Raw genomic sequence first — 27,460 nt, forward strand, 5'->3', positions numbered from 1 at the left:
ATAAATATAAGCCTTGAAACTTGAATTAAAAAAAAATCAACTCCAGAAGTACAATGCAAGAGATGAATAATTAGACAGAAGTTTTTTGGTTTTTTTTTTTTCTGAAACAGATCCAGGGGTCTTAGAGGACTACAAGCTCAATATGGTCAATGGTATGACATGGTCGCCAGGAAAAACTAATGCTGTCTTGGGCCACATTAAGAGAGGTATGGGGAGTTGATACCCAAAATAAGAAAGGAAATAGCAAGACAGCTCCTGTCTCCCAGGAAGAGAAGGTGTTCATCCTGCTTTACTTTGCCCTGATCAAACCACATCTTGAGTACTGGGTTAAGTCTTGGCATCAGCATCCAAGAAAGACTTTGATAAGCTGCTGAATCTCTAAACAAGTACTGCCAGAATAATAAAGGTCCTTGAGTTTATATCTTAGAAGGATTGGTTGAAAGAACCTGGGCTATTCAGCTGGAGAAAAGGGGGCCCAAGGGGTCCAGGGTTGTCTCTGTGTATTTGAAGGGACGTTACATGAGGAAGGATTAGCCTTAATCTCTTTGACCCCTCAAAACAGAACCAGGAACAAGACAGCAGTAGCAAAGGGTCAGTTTAGGGTTAGCTTGATGTCGATAAAACTTTTCAATAATTAAAGCTATCCCAGAGTGAAATGGGCTGCATTAAGAGGTGGGAGATGCCTGGCGTGGTGCCACACTCCTATGGTCCCTGCTACCAGGGAGGCTGAGGCAGGTGGATGGCTTGAAATATTAGGGCCAAAGCCAATCAAGGGCCTACCCTGTCTGGTAGCAGATATGATGGACCCCTTAGAGTGGGAGACCACCAAGAGGCCCAAGTCAATAGTCAGTACACATTGATCAAGCTCCTACTGTGTGCTAGGCACTGTCGTAAGCCTGGGGCAGAATAAGACAGCAAAGCTTCCACGCCAATCAGCAGTGGCATCAGGTCTATAAGTACCTTCTGTACTTCCATCCTGGGCAAGATGAAGAAACTTGGTCTCAAAAATATAAAGGAGTCAATGAGTTCCCCATCTGTGGAAGTATTCAAGCAGAGACTAGATGTCTACTTTAGGAGTATGTCATAGAGAAGATTCTTTTGTTCTTTAGAGAAAATGGCCACTGAGGTCCCTTCTGACTCTGAAATTCTATGATTCTGCTATTCATCAGAGGGCATTAATCATGATGATTCTGCCAGATCCCTCCTTTCACATCTTCAAGTAAAACTGCATTTTCACTGCATTTGTTGTTCCATGAATCTCTAATGGAGTAAGTGTGGAGCAGATCCATTTTTAAAGCTTTTAAGGTTATAATTTTAAAATCACACTAGGCCTTGACAGGTTAAAAGCTTTTCAGCTAATGCCTCCCTGGTTTTAACCCTCAACCCCTTCCCTATTTAGAGGGCATTGCCTATTGGCAAAGGATGGCATTTACCTTTTAGTCAATACTAAGAAGGAAACATTTCATAAAAACTGCCCCTCATACACTTCTCTCCAGAAACATAAGGGAGGATTGCAATGATGCGAATGTGATTAACCTGCTTGACTCTCCACCTGTGGGCTCAATTCCACCACCAGGTATCCATTTTTCCCAGCTTTCTTTGTGCACAACACTGAGTATTCTGAGCTACTTGATAGGAGTGTCTGGCCTTGGGCTTGGAGGCCCCTGCATTCTCAGAGGAATTAGAGGTAGAAGGTTTCAGGAGGCTGAAGGGAAAGATGTCTCCAAGAAGACGTGAACATTCAGCACTTTTAGCTCTATGGTCAGCTCCTGTTAGCCTGGACCATAGATCATTTCAGTCTGAGGAGCTATCTTCTCATCTTGGCTCTCCCTCCTCCCCACTGTCCATTCTTCTCTTTCCTTCTTTATTTTTCTCTCCTTTTTTCCCTCTCCCTCTTCTCACTCTTTCAAGATTTGAACTCAGGTCTTTCTGGATTGAAAAGCAGCCCTCTTTCCTCTATACCACCTTTCTGCCTTATAGTATATATGAGTCCACAGTTCATAGATAATAGGCACTTTGGGATGAGGAGTTTCATGACTTTTCTTTGTCTCTCCAGCATAGTGCTTTGTAACTAAGTGTGAGGGTTTAGTAAAGGTTTGTTGAATGGAGTCACTCACATTCATGAAGTCATTTAAGGTTTGCAAAATGCTTCCCTGAAAAATTCCCCTGTGAAATAGGCAGCGAATGAAAGTCTTAATATTCCTACTTTATAGACAAAGAATCTGAGTCTCAGAGGGGTGATGGGATTTGTTCAAGGTCATACTCCTGCCAAGTGCTAGAACTGGTATCTTGACCCAGGTCTTTCCTGTCTCCAAGTCCAGACACTGTCCACTATGGTGCCTATAACCAGGGGTGGAGGAGGGAGAGAGAAGCAGTGAGAGACTGAGAACTGATGAAAGAGAAGCAACAAGCACAGAACCTCACAGAACTGCCCAAGATTCTGTCTCCTCAGTACCCTCAAGTAGCCCCTGCCCCTCTGTACCCAGTACCCTCTGCCCCTCTGATTGGAGGTCTGGAAAACAGAAGGAAGCACTCCCCCCAAAGCCTTTCCTTAACTCTTCATTTCCCATCAGCTACATTGCTTGGTTTTGACCCTACCATCATTGTGCTGCCTTACCAAGTACCCTATGCTCTCCACCCCCTGATTTTTCAGCTTCCTTTTGGGTGTTGTCTTCCTCATTAATCTACAAACATCTTGAGGACATGGACTGTCTTTCTTTTTCTTATTTGTATCTCCAGCACTTAGTACAGTGCCTGCCACATAGTAGGCACTTGATAAATGTGTATTGTCTTGTATTAAGACATAAACTGATGGCTATCTGCATTGGTGGAAGGAGATATCACTCTTGGAAAGCTGAAGAAGCTTCAAATTCTTCTCATACTCATATAAAATGAGAATAGAGTAGTATGGTATAGCCAACAAAACAAAGTTAAAGGACTGGAATTCAAACCTACCTCTGCTGCTAATTACTTTTATGCCTGTGGGCCAGTCCCTTTACCTCCTTGAGTCTCTTTCCTCATCTGTAAAATAAGGGAGTTGGTTTAGATGAAAATGAGGAGATTGGACTCAATGGCCTCTGAGGTTCGTACCAGCTCCATATCTATGATCTTATGATCTCTATAACCTGGGACAAGTCAATTAGTCTTCTTGGTCCTCAGTTTCCTCCTTGGTAAAATGAGAGGATTTGACTAGATAGCCTCAGAAGATTCTTCCCACTCTATATCTAGCATCTGTCACTTCTAAGGTCTCTTTCTGGTCCAAGTTTACAACCTGAGACTGGGAGTCCAAGTACCATGTTAGTTCCCTTGAGATGTTAAATAGAAAGAAAATGGGGAGAAGGAGAAAAAGGAGGAAGTAGAGGAAGAAGGAGAAGGGGAAGAGGAAAAGGAGGAGGCATTTATTTAGCCCATTAAGGTTTGCAAGGTGCTTTACAAATATTATCTTGCTTGATGCTCACAACACCCTTGAGAGATGGGTGCTATTATTATCCACATCTTACAGAGGAGATATCTGAGGTCCACAGACATTAAGTGCCTTGCTCAGGGTCACATAGCTAAGTGTCTGAGGCTAGAGTTGAATTCATGTCTTCCTAATTTCATGTTCAGTACATTCTCTACTGTGCCACTTAAAGAACAAGCTAGAGCAAAATTTTTTGTTAGGTCTCCCATAGTTAATTTATGGAAAGTCATGAATGAGAATTACATGGAAATGAAGTCACAGAAAAGTTTCATTCTGTACCAGTAGACCAAGTAGTCACACAGTGAGATCGTATCCGCTCTCATTCTAGTGAATTCACTATGTCTTTGTTTGATGGAGCCAGAGAACAGGAGTTCAAAACTGATCCTGCCTCCTGCTCCCTAGGTGACCCTGGGGTGGCCATTTAACCACTAAGATCCTTTGTTTCCATATTTGTAAAACCAATGGTATTAGATTTGCAACCTCCCATTTCCCCTGTAGCTGATCTGTCCTCCTGTGATCAGTTTCACAGGTGCATGATGCTGCTGTAAGGTAAGAGCTCATGTGGCTACAATTGTTGACATTTGTTGAAGAATTCTATGCCAAATTGATGATGGAGAAGAGATATTGCTGCTGCTTCTCTGTGTCTTTCACTCACATTTCACTTAGTGATCTGAACCATATTGAGAAAAGACACAAGGTCTCCTTTTTTCTCTCTGACTGTGTACCAGCCGCTAAATAGGTTTTCTCATGATGGCCACTGGAGTGAATCCAGATATGTTTCCTCCATTCTTGTGACAGCATAATGCTGATGAAATTCCATTGTTGCATTCTTCTAACCGAGCTTGAAATGCTCATATCCATCAATGAGGATGCTTTGCACCCTATTAGGCTCATTTCGAGTTTTTCATACAAATGCACACCCTGGTCTTTAAGTAGGTAATATACAGTCTAAATGCCAATTTTATTTATTTATTGGATTTTTGAAAGTGTGTCCCTTTCTCAAAGCCTCAGGGCAAATGTGTAATGATATCATCTGCTGGAGTACTTTAAAACAGAGCTGAGCTATTAAAGTCAAAACGTCTAGCTGTACATAAAAGAAAAATCTTGCTTACATTGCCTCCATAGGAGGCAATTTAAGAATATTATGGACCCTAGCTCTGCCACCTACTGCCTATCTGTATAGCCTCAGATAAATCACTGAACTTTCCTGTGCCTTAGTTTCCTCATCTGTAAAACAAAGGGGTTGAATTTGGTGACCTAAAAATAATATGTTCCATCTCTAGCTCTATGAGACTATGGCTAAATGACCTTGGATGCTTCTTCCAGCTCTAAATCTATGGTCCTGCGATGCTCCTGATGAAGAGCCAGCATGGAAGGAGAGACAGACAGACAGAAAGACAGACAGAGACAGAGAAGAGAAAGAGAGAGACAGAGAGAGAGAAAGAAAGAGAGGGGGAGAGACAGAAGGAGAGAGGGAGGAAGAGAGAGACAGGGATAGAGAAAGAGGAGGGGGGAGAGAGAGAGAGAGAGAGAGAGAGAGAGAGAGAGAGAGAGAACAAACAGAATTACAGAATTTGGGGCTTGGGTTCAAATCCTATTCTGATTTGAATTAGTCCTTACTAGTCTTATGACCTTGCTCAAATTGTTTAACCTCCCTGGGCCTCAGTTTCTTCTTCTGTAAAACTAGGGGTGAGGTGGATCTACATAGCTTCTGAAGTCCTTTCTACCTCTGTGGCTATAATCCTGTTATATCTATGGGACCTTAGGCATTCACTTTATCTTTCCAGACTTAATTTTCTGTCTCTGTAAATAAGGGGCTGGACTAAATGATCCAGAAGGACCTTGGAAACAGCATTACATGTGGAGTCAACAGACCAAGGTTCAAATCTCAGCTGTGGTGCTTGTTGCTTGTATGACCTTGGACAAGTCTCTTCAAATTTTTGAGGCCATTTCCTCATTTGTAAAATGCAGCTATTGGACTACATGGCCTCCAGCTCTACTTACACTCTTAGGGTAGTACTCGCTTCCATGTATCATGACATTGGTCCTATTCTCTCTTCACTTCTTGCTACTTTCCTCTCCTCTCTCCATAGAAACCTGAGAATATCCCATTTGCCCCAGTCAAGCCACATCTAGGTTCCATTCTTGATGTGACATCTTAGGGAGGACATTGAGAAGTTCATTTGCCTTTAGAGATGAGATTGTACACTTTGCTGCTGAAGCCAATAGATCCCTTCTCAGAAAACCTTGTGGGTTTTTTAATTCATCATTATAAGAAATGCTAAGTTTCAGTCAAAGATTAGTGAAAACAAAGATGGAAATGTACATTCAAGTTCATGGATTCCCTAAAATCTCTCCCAGACCCCTTTGGAGTCCACAAACCCCAAGTCTAGATGATGGCCACAAGAATGCTGTGGCTACTTGAAATTATACTAGAGCAGGGATAGACTGAGTATCCAGGAATGTTTAACTGAAAAGAGAAGATCCAGGAGCAACATGATAGCCATCTTCAAGTACCCAAAGGGTCATCATATTGAAAATAACTCAACTAGTTTAGCTGGACCCCAGAGGGCAAATCACAAAGCACCAGGGAAGATTGAAAATCAGTGTAAGGAAAGACTCCCTAATAATTAGATCCTTAAATTGTAAATCTCCCCCTATCAGATCATGAGGTTATCAAGGGCAGGTCCTGTCTTTTACCCTTCTTGGTATAGCACAGTGCATGGAACATAGTTGGTGCTTAATAAATGCTTATTAACTAACAATTAGATGTATCCAGAACTGATGAAGGCTCTTCAAGCAGAGAACAGGCTAACCCTTTTCAGCAGTGAGTACTGCAGAGAGGATTCTTGTTGAGATATGGGTTGGGCTAGATGGCCTCTGGACTCTCTTCCATCCCTAAGAGTCAGTAATTCTGTATATGATTTATACACCCATGCCTATGTTCTCTCCCTAGAGCATGATGGTTCCTCAGTAGTGTCTCCTGCCCTTAATTTTTGTGATAATCTGTAGCTGAAGGTGACCTTCCTCTGGCTAGAATAGTACATTACTGAGTTTTATAGATATCCATCAAAAGCATGGCCATTGTGTATGGCTGGGTATCTCTCTTCGATTCTTCCTTTCCCTGGCCATATCAGCCCACCACCGCCATTTTACATTATTGACATTTTACAAGTGCTCCAAAGCATTGCAGGATGAATACAGTGCATTAAGGATGATTTTCTTCAATTAGTTCCATCTTAAAGCATCATTTTATCCATTGATGGGAAACACACAATAAGGACTCAGAGTGTTTTCATCAGGACTGAACAATTAGAGCGGGATGGAAGGATAATGGGTTTTAAATAGGCTTACAAAAGTGTTAAAGAAAGAGGGGGGAGGAAGCATGACAAAGGTACCCTGGTATATCCTTTGAAAATGTTCAGCGCAAGGACTGCCAGACCTGGTATCACACTGCTTCAGGCTTTGTGTGGTGGGGGCCTGTGAGAAGGGGGAAGACAGGTGGGGAGGAGGAGATAAATGGGTGGGAGGAAGATCCACTTAGAGCTGCCCCATGATCCCTGTCTTTGCTTTTCCTGCCTTTTAATGGGGTTTAGCATGGTCTTTCACTCATGTTTTATTTACTGAACAATAATGAATTGTTAAATGAATGTTAAAATTAGAAAGGACCTTCTTGAATAGCGATTACCCATTCTTACAATCTATCATTCTGATCGTTATTTTTGCTCATTTACAGTCATGCCTGACTCTTCCTGACCCTACTTGGGGTTTTCTTGGCAAAGATACTGGAGAGTTTGCATTTCCTCCTCCAGCTCATTTTACAGATGAGAATGAAGGCAAACAAGGTTAAGTGACTTGCCCAGGATCACACAGCTAGTTAGTGTCTGAGGCCATATTTGAACACGGGAAGATGAGGCTTCTTGACTCCAGGTTGGTACTTTATGCACTGGGCACTTAGCTGCTGCCTAGATATATGATCCTTTGATTGCCACCCCCCATCAAAAAAACCTGCTTCTGTCCCTTTTTCTTCTTCCCTGAGGTTATATAAAATTTTAGTATGCTTAACTGTTATGGACTTCCCTCTACATTGCCCATGCCCCCACCCCCAAATTAATGTTCCTCAGGCATTAGCATTTCTGGTTACACCTGTGCTATGGACCTCTCTATTTTCCATGTTTACAGTGTCCTATTATTCTTCTGTTCACTTCCCAAAGGGGACCCAAGATTTCCAGCACCCACAGGCCTCATGACATTTCAAACTTGAGTCCTTGTGCCCATACTGGTAGTGATTACCAGAACCCCTTTATGGGATATAAAAGTAGGGGATATTGTACAATCTCTCTCCCAAGGAATCTTCAAGGATAAGTGTGGGCCCCCTTTCACCCAAGTGGTATATTGAAGGATTCTGGATTTTAAGGCAGAGGACCTACTTTCACATCATAGCTCTACCTAACCCAGGGCAAGTCACATAACCTTTTCGGGTCTCTCTGTCTTCAATCAATTAATCAGCAAATATTTTTAAGTGCCTCCCTACTATGTAGGCAGGTAAGTGGTGCAGTGGATTGATTGCTAAGTCTGAAGGCAGGAAGACTCATCTTCATAAATTCACATCTGGCCTCAGATACTCACTAACTGTGTGACTCTGGGCAAGTACTTAACCCTGTTTGCTTCAGTTTCCTCATCTGTAAAATGAGCTGGAGAATAAATGGCAAACCACTCCAGCATCTTTGCCAAGAAAACCACAAATGGGGTTAGGAAGATTCGGCCACGACTGAAAATGACTGACCAGCTCTTTCCACTTTATGCTACCTGGAATTACTTGTCAAAGATCTAGAAGAAGCTTCTTTTTCATTTTCTCAGCATTTGTTAATTGCTTATTCTTTTCAAAGCAAAAGGATTTATGGTTTGGGTTGGACAGCCTACCTGGGACTTCAGAAGAGTCTAGGAAGCTCAGAGAGCTAAGTGACTTGGACTTGGTCACACAGTTAATAAATGTGGGAGACTGGAGTACAAGTCTTCCCGACTCCATGGCCAGGGCTTCAGCTATAGTGTCATGGAAGCTTTGGGCAGAGGTCTAAAACATGTTTTACTATAGGGAATTACCCCCAACTTTCAGAAATGCCCAAGTGCTGCTCTTCTGTCACCACTCTCCTGAACTCCCCCAGGGCACACAAGCTATTTTATCATTCACATGAAACAGTCTCTTGGTAGTCTAAGCATACTGCCTCATTTGGCAGTACACAGAAGAAAGAGATAGGTTTTATTTAAGGAAAATAAGCCTAAGAGAAAAATCCTACTTCTGGTAAATATGCATTGCTTTTTTTAACGACATAGTTGGTACAGTTTTATTTCCAAACTATACCTACATTCTTATTCCTTTTTCCATATATCTGTGGTCTGATTGATGTGGGTGCTCCTTCCCTTTGTGCTGATCCCAAACATGCATGTCCTTTTACCTTTGGGAGATTTTTATCCACTTCTTCAAAACTCTCTTTAGAGGATCCATCCACTCTGATAGGAGCCATGCTCTGGTATTCTAACATCCCATAGGTATCACCAGCATAACACTTGGACTGTCCATTGATCATCCCTCATCCTTACTACATGAGCAGCCTACCTCCTTTTTTGTTCATACATTTCCTTTTAAATTCTGCTTCTTTCCTACAAGCCATCAGTGGTCATTTGCTACCTAATTTCACCCATCATTCCTCTCTCTGTTACTCCTTGGGTCATTTGCAACTTTGATACTTCAGACATCATGGTATTCCACAAGCCATAGCTATGTAGCAATATATAAATATTAATTTTTATGGAGTTTTATGTCAGGAAGCAGCTTGGGATTTGCAAGAGTGATGGCCAATTTCCCAAATGTGATCCAAACATCTTTTTCAATTTTTGGCCCAGATCAGAGTCCATCACATGTATCTATTTATTGATGGACCAACTCGATGTGCTGATCAGTAGTCAATAAGCATTTATTAAGAGCTGATTGTGTGCCAGGTACTGTACTAACTGCTGGAAATAGAAATATGAAAAAAACAATCCCTGCCATCAAGAAGCTTACAATCTAGTGGAAAAAGATAACACATAAAATGAGGCTGAAGCAGGGTGGTATACCCTACTCTAGAGCATGGTGGAGAAATCGGAGTCATCCCAAAGTCGTGCTGCCAGGTGAGAAATGAGGTGTCTGAGCTAAGATTTCTCCTTAAATGAAGGTTTTGGAGTTCATAGGTCAACCCTTAATCAGAGAGGCAGAGTAGTGATGAGACGTATGACCGAGGCTGGTTGGATCGTGTGGATTAATGAGGTTTTTCCCACAGTGAACTTCCTGGGGCATGGTGGAGAAGTCAGAGATGTCCCAAAGGACTGCAGCCAGATGAGAAATGAGATGCTTCAACTGAGTTCTTTCCTTAAATGAGATACTATCAGAAGAAAGAGGAGGAAGGCTAACATTTATATAGTGCTTTTAAGGTTTGCAAAGTGTTTTGCAAATACTATCTCCTTTTATGTTCACATCAGCTCTGGGAATTAGGCATGATTATTATCCACTGTTATTTACAGATGAGAAAACAAGCAAACAGGGGTCAGTGACTTGCCCAGGGTCACAAAGATGGTAAGTGTCTGAGCTAGAATTTGAACTCAGGACTTCATGACTCCAGGACCAGTGCTAAATTGTGGGTCATAATCTAAGCAACATGAATTCTTTACCTCTTTTTCCCCCTGTGAAGATTGTCATGTAAATCTTTCTTTAACGGCCACAGATGTCTTTGAGGAAACTCTAGGACTTAATGAAATCAGCACAATGTCATCCTCAAACAAGAGCATATGGAGGATTTCACCATCCATAGGAAATCCTTCCAGTTGGACTCTGCACAGTTGATCCTCTATGATAACAACAAACACCCATAACAATCATAAGTCTCTGTATTTGATGCCTCCTTTGATGCTGGTAATCAAAGCCTCATTAAACAAGGCTGTCTCTGTAATTAAACCTATCCCTGAATTTTGCAGGATCTTAACACAAACATGGGAATCACATGTTGGAGGAGAGCCTTTAAAGCTATGTTTTTACTTAACTGATCTAAATATTTTTTTAAATAATCAACAAAAAAATCAACACAAGAAAATCTTGTTTCTCTACAATTTCTGATCAATTGTATTACTAGTAATATAGCCTTCTAATACTTTCATCAAGAAAAATCTTCTAATACTTTCATCTAGAAAAATCTCAGTGTCATCAAGAGAGCATCACTCTCATCAAGATTTTCTAGAAATGAGAAGGTTGGTATATGGGCTAACTGTTCTCGATCTGTTTTCCCATCACCTTTTTTTCATACTGAAGTCATCGGTGTTTTTTCCCCGAGATTATTGGTATCTTCCCCTCACTGAAAATTCTTGAAAACCAGTCCCTGAGGGCCTTAAAAATATTTTCTCCTGTCTGGATCTCTTCTGTATGATTCTGATCGGGTCTGGCTACTCTTCCTAATTTCAATTTTTCGACTGTTATTCCTACTTCTTCAGCCGTCATCATCACCATAACTAGCATTTTCTTTCATACTTTAAGGTTTGCAAAACTTTACAAATGTTATCTAATTTTATCTTCTTAAAAACTCTAGGAGGGAGGTGCTATTATTATCCCCATTTTACAGATGGCAGACAGAGATTAAATGACTTGCCCAGGGTCACACAACTAGTAAGTATCCAAAACTGAATTTGAACTCAGGTCTTCTTGACTCCAGGTCTTGATGGTTGTCCCAAGCTAAAAGGTACAAAGGAGTTTGTATCATTACTACTAAAGGCATCAAGTGAAGTACTCAGCACAAAGTCAGGAAGATGTGAGTTCAACTGCGGCCTCAGTCACTCACTTACTAGCATATATCTAGCTCTATCTACTCTGCCACCTACTTGTTTAGGGACTGAACTATTGGAGTCTAACTATGTTTATTTCACTGTCATTGATGGAATAAGTTCAATATATTTTCAAACAGTTATGGGGGAAAGCATTTTTCTTGTTCCCAAATTGAGAAATAAGAAATAGAAATAAATGTAATTGTTTGAATAGTGTATAATCACTAATGGTTTTCTTTTATCTCAGAAGTCCGTTTGCTGTTTGGTAGACTGTTGGGAACTTGAAACACATATTCCCAGAGAACAAGTCTTATAAATGGAGGGTAGGGTTCCCAGGTCAGCCCAGAAAAGTCTATTTAACACATAATGTCCCTAAAGTGTGGTAATAATAGTACTTTCTGAACTATGCCTACCATCCTTTTATAAAATTGTCCTTATGGAGGAAGAAAGGAGTTCCAGATTCTACTTAGTGCCTCTATCAATATGTCCCTCCCTCACTGACATCAGAGAGGCCTAGGACTAGACAATCAAGTTCCTAGATATTCCTGGGTAACTTATTAGCTTTCTGCATCTCTGTAATAATCATCTCTCTGTGCATCATCTCTCCTTTCCATTAGACTATGATCTCTTTGAGAACAGGTGCTATTTTATTTTGCTTTCTTGGTGTCCTCAGCACCTAACATAGTGTCAGATGCATGGGAGGGACTTAATGTATGCTTGTTGACTTGTGGACTTGTCTGTCTCTTGACATTTATGTAAAAGAAATCACTAGGATCCACTATATTATTTGTATAAAAGATGGCTTCTCTCCACATCAGTCACTCCCCAGTTATTCCGAATTAAAGAATATAGGGCCATCCAAGGATCTGAGTGATTTCTCTAGCCTTAGAAGTTTCCAGTGGGGTCATAATTCTTGACTATTGTGTAAATAAGTTCAATGTGAAGTTTTATGTAGAAGATATATCGGATTCCATGCCGTCTTGGGGAGGGAGGTGGGAGGAGAGGAAAAAATCTGGAACTCAAAACTGTGTGTAACTGAGTGTTGTAGACTAAAAATAAAAAATCTTAATTATTAAAAAAAACATAAAAAAGAAGTTTCCAATGGCCATTTGTACATAGGCATGGTGAACCTATGGATTCATAAATTGAGAGTTCATAAGACAAGGAATTCTTGCCTTCTTATGTTGTTTTTGTAAAATCGTTTCAGTCGTGTCCAATTCTTCATGAAACAATTTGGGGTTTTCTTGGCAAAGATACTGGAGTAGTTTGCCATTTCCTTATCCAGCTCATTTTACAGATGAGGAAACTGAGGAAAACAGAATTAAATGATTTTCCCAAGGTCACATAGCTAGTAAGTGTCTGAAGCCAAATTTGAACTCGAGCCTTCCTGATTCTAGGCTCAGCGTTCTATCTGCTGTGTCACCTAGTTGTCCTTGACTTCTTGTAGCCTTTGCAAAATGGCTTTCTCTGAAACTATGATAAAAGAGAATATTAGGCTAACCTGTGAAAGCTATATTTAAAACATTCTAAAATGTACCCTCACTCTTACCCTAACCAAAAGAGGAGATGGGAATTGGGTCCCAAAGAAAGAATTATTGTATAATCCTTTTTTAGTCTTTCCCTCCTCATCCTTGTGGTGATAGTGTTTTTAGAAAGACCAGAAATGGAAAGTATAAAGATGGAAGAGGACTTTGGAGGGGGTGGTTGGTATCCCTGGATTTGCTTTGTGTTTTTGTCATCTCCTATCCTATATGTACATACCTCCTTCTTGCCAATTAAATGCCTGTTTTCCTGGAGTTCCCAAAATAAAAATGAGAAGGCAACATGGCAACATAGATAGGAGGCTAGATTTGGAGTCAGGAAAAGCAGAATTCAAATCCTGCTTCAGACACTGACTTTTAAGTAGGCAGGTGGCTCTGTCATTCTCAATTTCTCATCTATAAAATGGGAATAGAAATAACATCTACTTCCCAAGGTTGTTTGAAGATCAAAGGAGGTAACATGTAAAAAGTTTTGAGAACCTCAAAAACACTAAATAAATGTTGTTGTTGTTAGCTGGATTACTGAGTAAGTCACTTATTTTCTCTGTGCCTCAGTGTCCTTATCTGTCAAAGGGGAAGGCTCTAAGGAATCATCTAGCTCTAAATATAAGATCCTTTGCTCTCACCCTGTGGGACAAGGGGTGGTCATATAGTGCCTGACACACAGTACTTACTAAACACTTATTGACTGCCTGACTTTGGTTTTAGGACCTCTTATATGGATAACTAGCTCTTTGACATTGGCCAAGCCATTCAGACTCCCTAGGGGTCTATTTGTTCATCTGTAAGACAAGAGCTTTGGACTCAGTGATCTTTAAATTCACTTCTACCTTTGAGATTCTATGAATATCCATGAATTTCTATGAAAAGGAGTGTAGTTGCTGAGATCAAAGCCCTTGTCCCATTCCACTGCTTCTTTGATCTCATAGCAACATCTGATGCTACCATTACAAAGAACATTTAGTTATTTCACACTTGACTTTAATTCCAACTATTTTTTCACTGTCAATTGGTCTTCCTCCTAGATGAGCAGGTGAAAGGGCTGGATGGATGCCTCTCTGGCCTATACATTATGAGAGAGAATGAAATATTGCTTAGGGGCTAAAAAAAGAAACAAGCTTCAAAAAGAAAACAAAAAAATCAATAGAGTCATGGAGGGATTCAGAAGTATGTCAACAAGCAGGAAGGTAGAAAATGTGATACAGAAAAGGCAACAAAGGAGAACCCCTGGAGCTATGAAAACTGTTCTCACAGATGATGGAGCTAGGTCACCTCCATGAAGAAAGAAGCTTCCTGTGCTCCAAGCATAATGATGATGGCCCACAGGCACTGTCAAGGGAAGAAAAGAGAAGTCCTAGTGGCTATCTTCACCACATCAAGAGGCACTAGAATGTTTTATTAATATTACTAGAGGTCACTAAGTGGTTGTTGTTGTTGTTTGCCTGTTCTCAAAGAGGACTATGACATCAGGGAGGTGATGCCATCACATGTGAGGGAGGGCTGTGCAAAGCCACCAACCTCACTTTCTCCTCTGGAGCCATCTGGGTCAAGTGGCCAGATATCAATCAGGACAAGTGGAAATGGCCCAGGATACAGTGGGAGACCTTGGCCTTTTCAAGCTAAGGTCTTTAACAGGTCTCATTTTGACTAAGGCACAACCCATCCACTGATTAAGGCTTAGTAAGAATTGAGAAGTCAGGAAGACTTGAGCTGAATTCTGGCTTTGAGAGCCTAGGCAAGTCATTTGGTCTCTGTCTGCCTCAGTTTTCTGTAAAATGGGAATAATCATAACGCATACCACACAAGGATTCTTGTGAGAATCAAATGAGGTATTTGTAAAGTGCTTTGCAAACCTTAGAGCACTATATAAATGCTATTATCGTTAGAATTATTATTATTTAAAGTTAGAAAGTATGCTCTCGTTCCAGGGCTTGGGAGAAGTCAGATGAATTCTTTTTGGGGGGAATTAATAACAATAACCACATTGTAACAGCAAGCAAAGTGGGACCTTTTCTTGACTTTTGTTTTGGAGTGCTTCTCAGCACTAAGGCAGTCAAGTGCCTTTGATTGCCTTTGTTCCTAGGAAGGCCCATACCCTTTTGCTAATTAGGTCACAAGAGGTGTGGAGCCCTCTGACCCTGAAGAAGTGTATATATGCTCTGAGGTTAGCATTTTGTTTGGGGCTCACTCATTGGAAGAGTGTTGGTGTGGAGACTCTGGGTAGCTGTGAAGAAGCCCCCCGGCTTTGAAAATCCAGATGTTTGTGCTTCTCTCTCTAGTAACTATATATATAATTCTTGGTCAGACAGCTAGAAGCCCTCTCTGTTGATTTGTGTTTATTTGCTATGTTTATATAATTTCTGCTTGTAATTTCTGTTTGTGTTTTTTCTGAGGTTCAGGGTGCTGACTTTTTCCCCTGAACTAAGTGAATGATATGTGTCTGTTTAATTAAAGTGAGATTGTAAACCACTTAAAGTTGCTTTTTCTTAGAAAAGCAGATCAAAGAATCTGTGCTAGCAGCCCTCCTGTGTGCTGGTGTTGTTGGTCTTACACATCCACAGCAGCTGCTAGTAACATTGTTGTTACACACACCAACAATAATAATAACATTTATGTAATGCTTTAAGGTTTGCCAAGCACTTTTCTTATGTTATCTCATTTGATCATGAGATTGCCTGATGGCCACTACCCACTTCTTTGGATTCCTACTAGGTCAAAAGACATCTCCAAGGCTTCTCTAGAGATTAGGATGGGCCCCTTCTCAGAATAATGTTTTAGAAGCCTGAAAGAAAATCCATAGGATTACGAAGGAAAGCAATTATATTTAAAGAAGGTTCATTTGCTCCCATCCATTTTCACCCACCACCCTGAAATCTCTCCACTGGACCATAAGTGTGACTAAGGGCTTTTGGCATCCATAAAACATGGGTTCTTAACCATTTTGTGCCATGGAACCTCTCCTCAGTCTCATGAAGGCTTTTGGTCTCTTCTTAGACATTTTTTTAAATGCATAGAATCATGAAGGAAACCAATTATATCGAAATGCATTTATCTAAATATTTTATAAGTAAGTTCATGAAGCCCAGGGTAAGAACCCTTACACTAGACAGAAAGCTAAAACCTTTATGAGCACAGATGGTATTTCTATTATTGTCACTGTTTTTAGGTAGAGGCTTCAGAAGAATATGAGAAGTGACAAGCTGATTAAGAAGGCAGCATCAGAGAGTGGGATTTTGAGATGAAGCCTTAAGATACTGGTTTGATGGGCTCTTGGCTAGAGAATGTACTCTATGTAATCAGGACTGGATACAGTATATTTGCCCGGTGACTAATGGATTTGATGAGAAGGGCTTTCGGCTGCACATGGAGAGGAGGCAAGAAAACTGCCCACATATAATGACTAAGCCAAATGCCACAGAGAATCATAGGTATAACAAGGGAAGAAGGGCAGTTAAAATGCCCAGGAATTCACAAATGACAAAGCCAAGAAGGATGACAATAATAATGTTGATGATGTCTATACACAGATGTTCAGAATATGAGTAATAAGAAAAGTGAACTGGAGAGCTTAATATAGAGAGGTAAATAAGGCTTCCTAGGTACAACTGAGATGATACAGCATGCAGCTCCTGTCTGGAACTCTGCAAAAGGGAAGTTATCTGGTGAATGAAGGAATAGGCATCTAGGTAGTTCAGTAGATAGAGTGCTAGCCCTGGAGAAAGGAAGATCTGAGTTCATATTTGTATAGTCCTGTGACCCTGGGCAAGTCACCTAACTCTGTTTACCTCAGTTTCCTCATCTGTCAAATGAGCTAGAGAAGGAAATGGCAAAGCACTCCAGCATCTCTGCCAAGAAAACTCCAAATGGGGTTACGAAGAGTCTGAAAAGACTGAAAAACAACAAAATTGAATACCAGGAGCAACGAAGTAGCAATCAATTTCCTCTATGACCCAATGTAAACTCTCCTCTTGAGCATTTAAAGCTCTTTACAACCTGGCCCCTTCCTACCTTCCCATGCTTCTTTGTAATCCATTTACATTGGCCCCACCTACTATATGTCACACACACAACACCCTATCTCTCTGCTCTGTGCATTTCCACTGACTATTCCACATCCTGGGATTTTCTCCATCATCAGGTCTGTTTTCTGGCTTCCCTGGCAACTTTCAAGATTTAAGAGGCTGTTTCTGGTCCCACCCTCTGGCTGGTGCCTTCCCTCTGAGCTTACCTGCCATTCCTACTTTATATATCTTGCTCATGCTTAGAGATTGTCTTGTTGTCTCCCCCCATTATACTGTAAACTCCTTGAGGGCAGGGACTGTCTTTTGCCTTTCTTTGTATCCACAGCATTTAGCACAGTGCCTGACACATAGTAAGTGCTGAAGAAATGCTAGTTACCTGACTGACTGCAGTCATGCTCTTGGGTTTTCTTGATATGTGAAAGGCTTTTTGACACCTGTGCTAAAGTGATCCCAAACCACAGAGGACCACGAACCCTTATATCTGCTTCTGATCATTTTTCTATCTCCTCCCTGGTTGTCACTTTTTACAACAGTCAACTTCCACAGTTCTACTCGTGTTCCCTTTCCTCCCCAGGCTCTTGCCCCCTTTAGATCATCTGCTTCTTATCTGTAGTAAACTGAGTTATCAAATAACCAAGCTTGTTAAAGTTGAATATAAAATAAGAGAAAATGGGCTCTGAATGAAGGATTGAAGGGCATTTCTTGGAGTAAGACAAAAGCACTTTCTAAAATTTATTATGGCCAGTCAGAAGGCTTTGTCATTGTTATTGCCTTTTTCAATCTCAATTGTGTTTCAAATGACTGCTGTATAGCTGAAAACATCAAGTAAACAGCAAGCATTTCTGAAGCACCTCCCATTTACTAGGCATTACTAGGCTCTGGCATTGCAGAAACAGAAATTAAACAGTCCCTGTCCTCAAGAAGTTTGCATTCCATTAGGGAAGATGGCACACACACATAACTGTTTTTGTACAGAAGTTGACGCAGCTAAGTGATGTATTGCATAGAATGTTGAACTTAAAGTCAGGAAGAACTGAGTTTGAGTCTGGTTTCAAACCCTCATCAGCAGTGTGACCCCAAGCCACTCACTTAATCTCTCACTCTCAGCTTCCTACTCTATAAAATAGGGATAATAATCAAATCAACTTCAAAGGGTGACTGTGAAAATCTCTCCTTTTGCAAACTGTAAAAAGCTGTATCCATGTTAGCTATATTATTAATTTTGGGCAGAAGGCATTGCAGTTGAAGGATCAAATGTTCCTATCCTATTTTAATATTTATGAATGCGTATTACAATGTAGTTTTTTCCTCCATGCAGAGAAAATTCATAAAGTATAACTAATACTCAGAATCAGAATTAGGTGGGCTTTTTAAAAAAAGAAACATTCAACTGTGATCATTAGTTCATATTATAATCCATGGCCTGTATGGCTAAAAGTCTCAGCAATTTCCAAATTGCTGCATTTCTTAGTCCCAAGGAAAACGGTTTGCTTACTCTAGCATAGGTTCCCAAAGTGGGCGATACTGCCCCCTGGTGGGGCACTGGAACAATGGGGGTGAGGACAGTAGTAGTTTGAAATGATGCAAATTTAAAAAAAAAAATTCAGGGTTAAAGAAAACAGATATCCAGGGGCAGACAGAGTAATTTTTTTTAAAAGGGTGCGATAAGCCAAATAAGTTCAAGAACCTCTGCATGCAACTCTTGTGTCTATACTAGCAAACAGTCTTCAGGATGTCTCAATCATATTTAGAAGCCATTGTGCCTATTTTTCCAAGAAAGATTTTTGATAAGTATTTCCCCTTGGGAGTCCCAGCATAATTCAAACCAGTTTGGGTGAGAAAGAAGGAAGGGGGAGGGAAAAGGAGATGTGGCAGTAATAGCTGATCTCCCTTTAAATGCAGATATCGATATCACAGGAACCCTTGACACAAATGCATGTTTGAAAACAGTCAGTGGGGGAAAAACCTAACCTTACACATAACTGTTTCATTTCATAGAATCTGTGACCTGGTGTCGCAACAATCTTGCTAGCTTTGTAAAACCAACAACAACCATCTCACAGAATGCTGCAAGCCCAGGTTCTTTGGATCTGCTTTACTAAGGAAAGCAATGTTAAGGGGTTAACAATTGTACTTTAATCCAGCATACAAATATCATTCTCTTAGTTCAGGGGACAAAACCAGCACCCTGAACTTCAGAGCAAATACAAACAAACTACAAACATCAACAGACAGACCTTGTCTGATTCAAATCTCAATGCATAGTTACCAGAGTTTAACAAAGTCTTGACATCCAGGTTTACAAGCTGGAGGGCTCTTAACTACAGCTGCCCAGAGTCTCCACATCAGCATACCTCCAAGAGTAAGAGCCCTAAGCAAATAGCTCTGTTCTCTCTTTTTATACACTCTTTAGCCATCATTAAACATCATCTGAGCGACCAGAACTTAAGCTCTTACTATTGGCTCTGGTTTTAGCAACTCTCCTTAGGACCCTGGGGGCTTCATGCCCACATCGGCTTAGCACCTAGTAGTTAGGGGTTTTGGGCCTACTTGGGAGGGAAGATATAATCAGACCTCCCTTCATTGGCCCCACCTGGAGCCCCATCTTAGCTACCAATGCACCTGGTCAAGTCATTTAACCTCTCTGATCCTCAGTTCCCTCATGTGTAAAATGAGGAAGAGGAAAAGGATACAAGAATAGTGGATGTCTGAACTGGAAGGGAGGAAGAGGCATGCAAAGAGGCCGATCATGGAATTGTAGGGAGGCAAGCTGGAGCTAGCCCAACGCCTCATCTGGCACCTGAGATCCTGTCATAGTGTCCTCTCCAAGTAGTCATCTGGGCTGTGACCTTGGGCAAGTCACCAAACTTCCTGACTTTCAAGGTGAGGAGATTAGAATACATAGCTTTTGGGGGTCCCTTCCTGCTCTATGATTCTGTGATCCAGTGACTCGACTTTGATTCCACTACCTCCAGTGACAGTAAACTTACTACTTCCGAAAGTTACTGACTCCATTTGGTGACAGCTCTGACTATTTTCTAATAATTCTTCACTCTTCTGAAGCTACATCTGCCTCCTAGTGCCTTTCAACAAATGATACTGGTTTTACTTTATGGAGAATTCAGAATATATCTCATGCCTCTGCATGGCACAGTTCTCAAACTTTTTAAGAGGTTGTTATTAGCCCTTAGCTTGCTTCTTCTCCTTGACGAATATCCCCAGTTCCTTAAATCATTTCTCATGTGAGATAGTTTCAGGTCATCCTCCATCCTGGCTACACTTTTCTGGACAAGATCCAGCTTATCAACGTCTATATTAAAGTACCATAAGGGTGGACCACAGAGTAGTACAATGGAAAGAGCCCTGGTTGAGGGAGTCAGAAAGCCTAAGTTTAAACCTCAACTCTGCTGCTTTCTAGCCATGTGATCTTGGACAAGCCATTTCCCCTCTAGGGGCTTTACTTTCAATATTTGTAAAGTGAGAGGGTCAAGATTGATGACCTCCAAAGTCTCTACATCAGTGGAAGAGGAAGTGAAACTGATGAAATCACGGATCCTTGAAGAACAAAAGTAAATTGGATTGTGCCAGCTTTTGGGGAACAGCCGTATCTTACTGCTGAGTCACAATGAGCTTGTTAATTAAAACCCAAAAGTTGTTTTCGTGTTATTTGGTGTCTAGACACATCTCCCATATCCTGGGTTTGTGTTACTGACGTTCTTAGCCTAAATGTTGATATTTACATTGATTTCTATAAATTTCACTTTGTTGAACTCAGCCATCACCATCCTCGCAGCTCTAAATGGCAGTCAATGAAGGATTATCTTAATTATTCCTGTTATCAGACTTATTTTTTAAATCAGGTATACCCCTTCATTGCTACATTTCAATCATGAATGCCCTACTAGCAAGTATTGATGATATCTCTGAGCCCTATTTCTCATGCTAAAACCTCGATTAAATTTGCTTTTAATATTTTGTGCATTGGTGCATAGACATAGGAGGCACAAGTATTGTTAATGACTCTTCCAAGTTATTTCCGCCTCCAAATTACTGGATACTTTGTCATTCTTCTTTCTTTGTGTTATTCATCTTTCTTCATCGTTATTCTTTCTATGTCATTCCAGATGTCCCCCAAACTAAAGAGATTTACAGTGTTATCTGTGTGGCACAAAAAGAAAGCACTCTTTTTGAGTCAGAGTGCCTGGGTTCAAATCCTGACTCTGTCATTTACTTTATCTATGACAAGCTAATTAATCTCTCTGGACTCCATTTGCAAAATGAGAGAGTTGGACTAGATTCCCTCTAAGCTTCTTTTCTGCTCTAAATCTGTAACACCATAAACATATGGGTATATTTCTCTCTTTTCTACTACCAGTTTGAAGCTCTCTTGATTTTATCAAGATGGTAGGGCATGTCCTTCCCAGTCCTTGTGAGAGGGACTCTATCCCAAAACAGAAGCCCAGAAAAGTATAGTCCAGAAAAAAAACAATCACCATTCTTCTGTTTTATCTATAAAACCAGATATTCATTTCCTATATCCTCTTTTTCTTGATAAAGGGCGAGTCTTTGAGTGGAAAAAGAGATGAAAATTTGACCCGTGCCCCAAACCCTTGTTTCCTACCTAGGACTTTGTAATCCCTAGAGATGCTGTCTAGGTGCTTAATAAGTGCTAGTTGATTGAATAGTTGATTTAAAAGTCTTTCCAGGCTTCCCATCCCATCTTAGAAACATGCTGTAAGAGGAAAGCACATCCTATGACTAAGAAACTTCTACATAAGGATCCTTGCCCTTAGTGAAAAATCGCTAGCCTCTCTGAGGCCAGCAACAAGTTCCTTTGTATCTTCTGGCATTTGTAGGTTCTCCTTACCTTTCCACAAAGCTGTGTTATATTGAAGCCTACCTCTCCCCACCTCTCATCATGTACCTGCCTAGATCCAATCAAAAGGGTATAACCAGTTGCTGTCCGTAGTACTGATTGGACCTACCTCCAGATTATACAATGAGGGAAGGCAAGGGTGAATGAAAACCAAAAAAAAAAATTTCCTGAAAGATGGCAGGGGGGTAGAATACTGCTCATAGCTTGACAATATAATATTTAAAGCCAGCATGGGCCTCATAGGTCATCTAGGTAACCCCTTACTCTTACAGACAAGGAAAATGAAGTCTAGGAAGATTAAATTAACTTCTCCAGTGCATCATAGGTAGTCATGATAGAAACAGGACTTGAACCCAGGTCCTCAGACTCCAGACTTAGTGTTCTTTCCACTGACCAAACAGATGAGTCATGGAGCTGAAAGTATGTGATGTAGGAAACAAAATCTGAATCAAAAGCAAGGTTAGAAGCTGAAATCACAATAAAGTGAAAGGGATAGTAAGAGACTTACAATAGTTTGGGACTGGGCAAATATGCATTCCTCATCTGTCAAAAGAGTGTGTGAGACTAGATGACCTCTGAGATGTCTTTGAAAACCCAGGGTCACCTCCATACCACAATGAGGCAGTAGAGTAGGACCTCAGTGAGTAATGTACAGGATTACACACTTTAATTACACTTTTAATTGTATGAAATTTAATGTAATGCATTGTAAATAAGAAGGCACATCTGAATAGTGACCAGTGCTGGGAATGCCCATACTCTGCAGATCATAGATACACTAAAGTGTTGCTGTTTCTAAAGACCAAAGAATTGTCACTTATTGTCTTCAGAAGATCCTTGTCATGATTTATGCATTACCTAGGTCGGGGGGTTCAAAGGAGTCTTCTCCCATTAGCATATCAGTACAATATGTAATGAAGTAGAAAGAGAAATGGATTTGGAGTTAGAAAGATCTGAATTCAAATTCTACATGAGACAATTGATATGTGAATGAATAGGAGGAAGTAACTTAAACTCTAAATATGTTTCCTCATCTATAAAACAGACATAATATAAAAGTCAATTATTATGATTATAATGAGTCATCAGATTACTGAGTTAGAGCTCAAATAGATCTAAGAGGTCACATGGCCCATCTCCCACCCCTCATTTTATGGTTGAGGAAATGAGATAATAAATTACATTCCAAAAATCACACAGGTAATAAGTAGAACTGGGATTTGAACTTCCTTCTTCCGACTCCAAATCCAGCCCACTTTCTGCTACCTGTCAATTTAGCTATAGGTGATACAGTGAATAGAGCACTGGTCCTGGAGTCAGGAAAGCCTGAGTTCAAATCCAGCCTTAGACATTTACTAGCTGTGTGACCCTGGGAAGGTCATTTAACCCTGTTTCCCTCAGTTTTCTCATCTGTAAAATGAGCTGGAGAAGGAAATGGCAAAAACACTCCAGTATCTTTGCCAAGAAAACCCCAAATTGGGTCAGGAAGAGTCAGATATGACTGAAATGACAGAACAAAAGAACACCTTTGAAGGCAAATAGAACATAATTTTGAGGTGATAAAGTAAGGAAAATGAGGAAAAGGAAATAGGTAGAGGAGGGCAGCATGGTATCAGCATGGATGAGGTGGTGTGGAGGGCTGCCAAAGTGGGGCAGCAACTAAGAAGAGGTTCAAATAGGGATAGCCCTGTGGGGATCTGTGCTTTGGAATCTGAGAGAGAAGGAGAACATGAGAGAGTTCTAAGTCTGGGCTCTAGGTCATGAAAAATAAGGTTAGCAATGCATTGTCCACTGTATATAATGTTTGTAACTTAATAAGATGAGTCAGCATGGACATGCACACTCTCTTTTATTGATTTAGCTAACATAACCCAGCATAGAATCTAAGGATTTTGAGTTGGAAGGTGCCTTAGTGGTAATCTAATTACCTTGTTTATATTTAATGACTTCCATGTTGAATACATGCTATTTGCCGACTCCTGGACCTCAAGTGCAATGAGCCTTGTGTATCTTTTCAGAAACCTACCCTACTAGACTGGAGAAGGCAGGAGACAAACAGCCTTTCATTGCCAATAGCATTTCACATAGGGTTAGATAGGGATCTGGACTGGACTAAGGAATCCCCAGGTAAGAAAATTCCCTTTACCAATTCATATTAGCACCTTCTCTACATCCTATCTTTAGTATGTTGAGTGTTTTTTCAGTCATGTCCATCATCACTGACCCCATTTGGGGTTTTCTTGCAAAGATACTAGAGTGGTTTGCCGTTTCCTTCTCCATCTATTTTGCAGATGAGAAAACTGAGGCAAACAGAGTTAAGTAACCTGCCCAGGGTCATAAAGCTAGTAAATGTCTGAAGGCCAGATTTGAACTCACCAAGATAAGGCTTCCTGATTCCAAGACCAGAGTTCTATCCACTGTGCCACCTAATTACCCTCACCACCTAGGGAGGTCCCGATAGACCTTATAGACCTCCCTAAGCCTTGAGAAGTTGAATGATCTGCACCAGAACCATACAGCCAATAGTTATCAGAGATAATACTTGAACCCAGGGCTTCCAACTTTTAACTGGAACACAACTCTCTTTCATGTAGGGGATTAATGTATAATGAAGCTTGAAGGATTACGTTCAAACCAGATTGTGGCAGGCTTTGGAAGCTAGGCTACAGTGCTCATGTCTTATTCTAGGGGCAAAAAGTCATTGTTGAAGATCTCTAAGCAGGAGAGTGGAATGATAAAATATCTTTCACGAATATTGATTCAGCTCTTCTAAAGTGGATAAAAGAGAAAAGGGAGAGATGAGAAGCAGAGAGGGGAATTACTGTATCATGTCATTATTGATAAAGTTTCTCCCTAGAGTCACTTCTGTCAGAATTCCAGACTTGTCCTTCAGGTCTTCTTCAGCATCCCTCCTTTATCTTCTTCCCATTCCACCTTTGCCTAAAGGTCACTTCCCATACTCTTCACTATTGAAAGTCTTGCTACAGGGCTATTGGGACAGGAGGTTGTTTTCTCAGAAGATCCTTGGTTTTAGAACTAGAAAGAGCCTTAAAAGTAATTTATTCCACATATTTCATTTACATATGAGTCAATGGAAGCCCAGAAGGTCACCCAGCCAGCAAAAGACAGGGCCAGAATTCAGGTCTGGGTCTTTGGATTCCAATGCCATAAGTGTTTCCACTACACCATCCTCATGAACCTATAATAAATCAATTCAACTTACGTTTATTAAGTACCAGCTATGTCCCAAGCACTGAGCTAAGTCCTGATGATACAAAGAAAGGCAAAACAAACAATTCATGACCCTCAGGGAGCTTATATTCTAAATAAGGAGGCACCTTGTCAACAGTTATGCACAAACAAGATGGTTCTTGTCTTTCATTCTCAAAGAGTACCAAAATGGCATCACTATGCTAGGGTCAAGTTTTAGTGTGTCCTACTATGGCTGATCAGACCAATATGAGCTCAGAATGCTTTACCACAGGTTGGGCACAAATAGTCTGTGTGAACATTTGGGGTGGATTCTCTAAATTTGTGCATCCTGCTTTTCCTTTGAGCTGCTTCAATTCTGCTTTGCTCATAAAGCACAGCACCTTCTCTGATGTAGGCACGCCATGCTGAGAGGTCCTATGCCAAATGTCTCCCATGTCACACAATCAATTCCAAGTTCTTAAGAGAGATGTTGTGAATGCTTGCCCTGTGTAAGTTCTCCATAAAATAGTCTTTTTGGCAAGCATATGTTTTGCATCGGAACAACATGGCCAGCTCATCGGAGTTGCACTCTCTGAAGCAGAGTTTGAATGCTTGGAAGTTTAGTTTGAGCAAAGACCTGAGTGTCTTGTACCTTATCTTGCCAGATGATCTTCAGAATCTTCCTAAGACAATTCAGATGGAAGGGATTCAGTTTCCTAACATGACTGGTAGACTGCCCAGGTTTCACAGGCATACAACAATGAGGTCAGCCCCATGGCTCTCTAGATGTTCAATTTGGTAGTCAGTCTAATACCTCTTCTCCCCCATACTTTCCTTTGGAGCCTCCCAAACACTGAGCAAGCTCTGGCAATGTGTGTGTCAACCTTATTATCAATGTGCGTACATCCTTGGAAAGTACACTGCCAAAGTAAGTGAACTTATTCACAGCATTCAAAACTTCTCTATTTGTTGTAACCAGTGGTTCCCAGTATGGATGGTATGGTGGTGGCTGACGGAGCACCTGTGTTTTCTTGGTGTTGTTAGGCCAAAATTAGCACAAACAGCAGAGAATTGATCCATATTCTGTTGCATCTCAGCTTCAGAGGTTGCATTAAGTGCATAATCATCTGCATACAGAAAATCATGCACCATCACTCCCTCCACTTTGGTCTGGGCTTGTAGCCTTTTCAAGCTGAAGAATTTACCATCAATGCCGTAGCTGACCTTGATGCTGTGTTCATCCTCATTGAAAGCATTTGACAACGTGGCTGAAAGCATCATGCTAAAAAGCATAGGAGCAACCACACAGCCTTGCTTCACTCCATTGGTGTCTGGGAAAGTACAAACAAGATACATACAGATCAAATCATAGGCAGTCTCGGAAGGAAGGTGCTGGCATTGAGGAGGACTAAAAGGGCCTCTTACTAAAGGTGGAACTTAGCTGAGGCTTTAGGGAAGCCAAGAATGCAAGTGACAAGGAGCAAAGGCCTTCTAGACATGGGAGACAGCCAGTGAAAAGTCTGAGAAAATCCCAAAGATGACTCACCCAAGTTTGAAGAGTCTTGTGTGAGGATCAGCAAGGAGGCCAGTGGCACTAGACCATAGCATATAGGGAAGAGAGTAAAGTATAAGACTGGAAATGCAAGAAGGGCCACATTGGGAAGAGTGTTAAAAGCTGTTTCAACAATCGGGCTAGCAGCTGCTGTGGGGGTGAAAAACCAATAACAACCAGCTCACAGAACACAGCAAGCCCAGGTTCTTTTGATCTGCTTTACTAAAGAAAGCAATGTTAAGTGGTTAACAATCTTACTTTAATCTAGCATACAAATATCATTCACTTAGTTCAAGGGGAAAAGTCAGCACCCTCAACTTCAGAGCAAATACAAACAAATTACAAACAGCAACAGACAAACCAAATATAATTCATAGTTACCAACATCTGAGTTCATCCAGGAGCTCGACAATGGCTAGCCATGAGTCACACAATACTCCTGCTGTGGGTCAGAGATCCAAAAAAAGAAAGCCAACCCCTGGTTTTAGCAACTCCCCTTAGGACTCTGGGAGCATAGGCTTAGCACCTAATAGATATGGGTTTGGGCCTGGGGCTTAGCACCTAATAAGACTCAATCAAAGACACTTAATTAATGACAGGAAACAAAGGCCAAACTCTTCAAGGGAACTTGGTTGAATAAGTACCAAGAGCCCATGTTGATCCCCAATACAAATGCCCAACAGAATTTTGCATTTGATCTTTGATGAAATACGTAACCACTAGAGTTATGGAGGTCATTTCTGAACAAGCAAAGACAAGCAGCAGATTTATGCAACTACTAATGTCCCTTCTTCCCAAATAGTCCCTGAATTGTCACCTGCCAAGCAAACTGTACATCATTGGGTTCATTTAAAGAATGTTCCAGCTATGGGCCCATTATCAGTATTGAGCTGTAAGACTTGGAAGAAAAGCTTTTCCCTGCATTGTCTGCTGCTCCTACAGGTCCCTGTCTCTGCCTAAGTTCTCCTT

The sequence above is a fragment of the Trichosurus vulpecula genome, chromosome 5 (assembly GCF_011100635.1).
Source record: "Trichosurus vulpecula isolate mTriVul1 chromosome 5, mTriVul1.pri, whole genome shotgun sequence".
NCBI classification, from domain to species: domain Eukaryota; kingdom Metazoa; phylum Chordata; class Mammalia; order Diprotodontia; family Phalangeridae; genus Trichosurus; species Trichosurus vulpecula.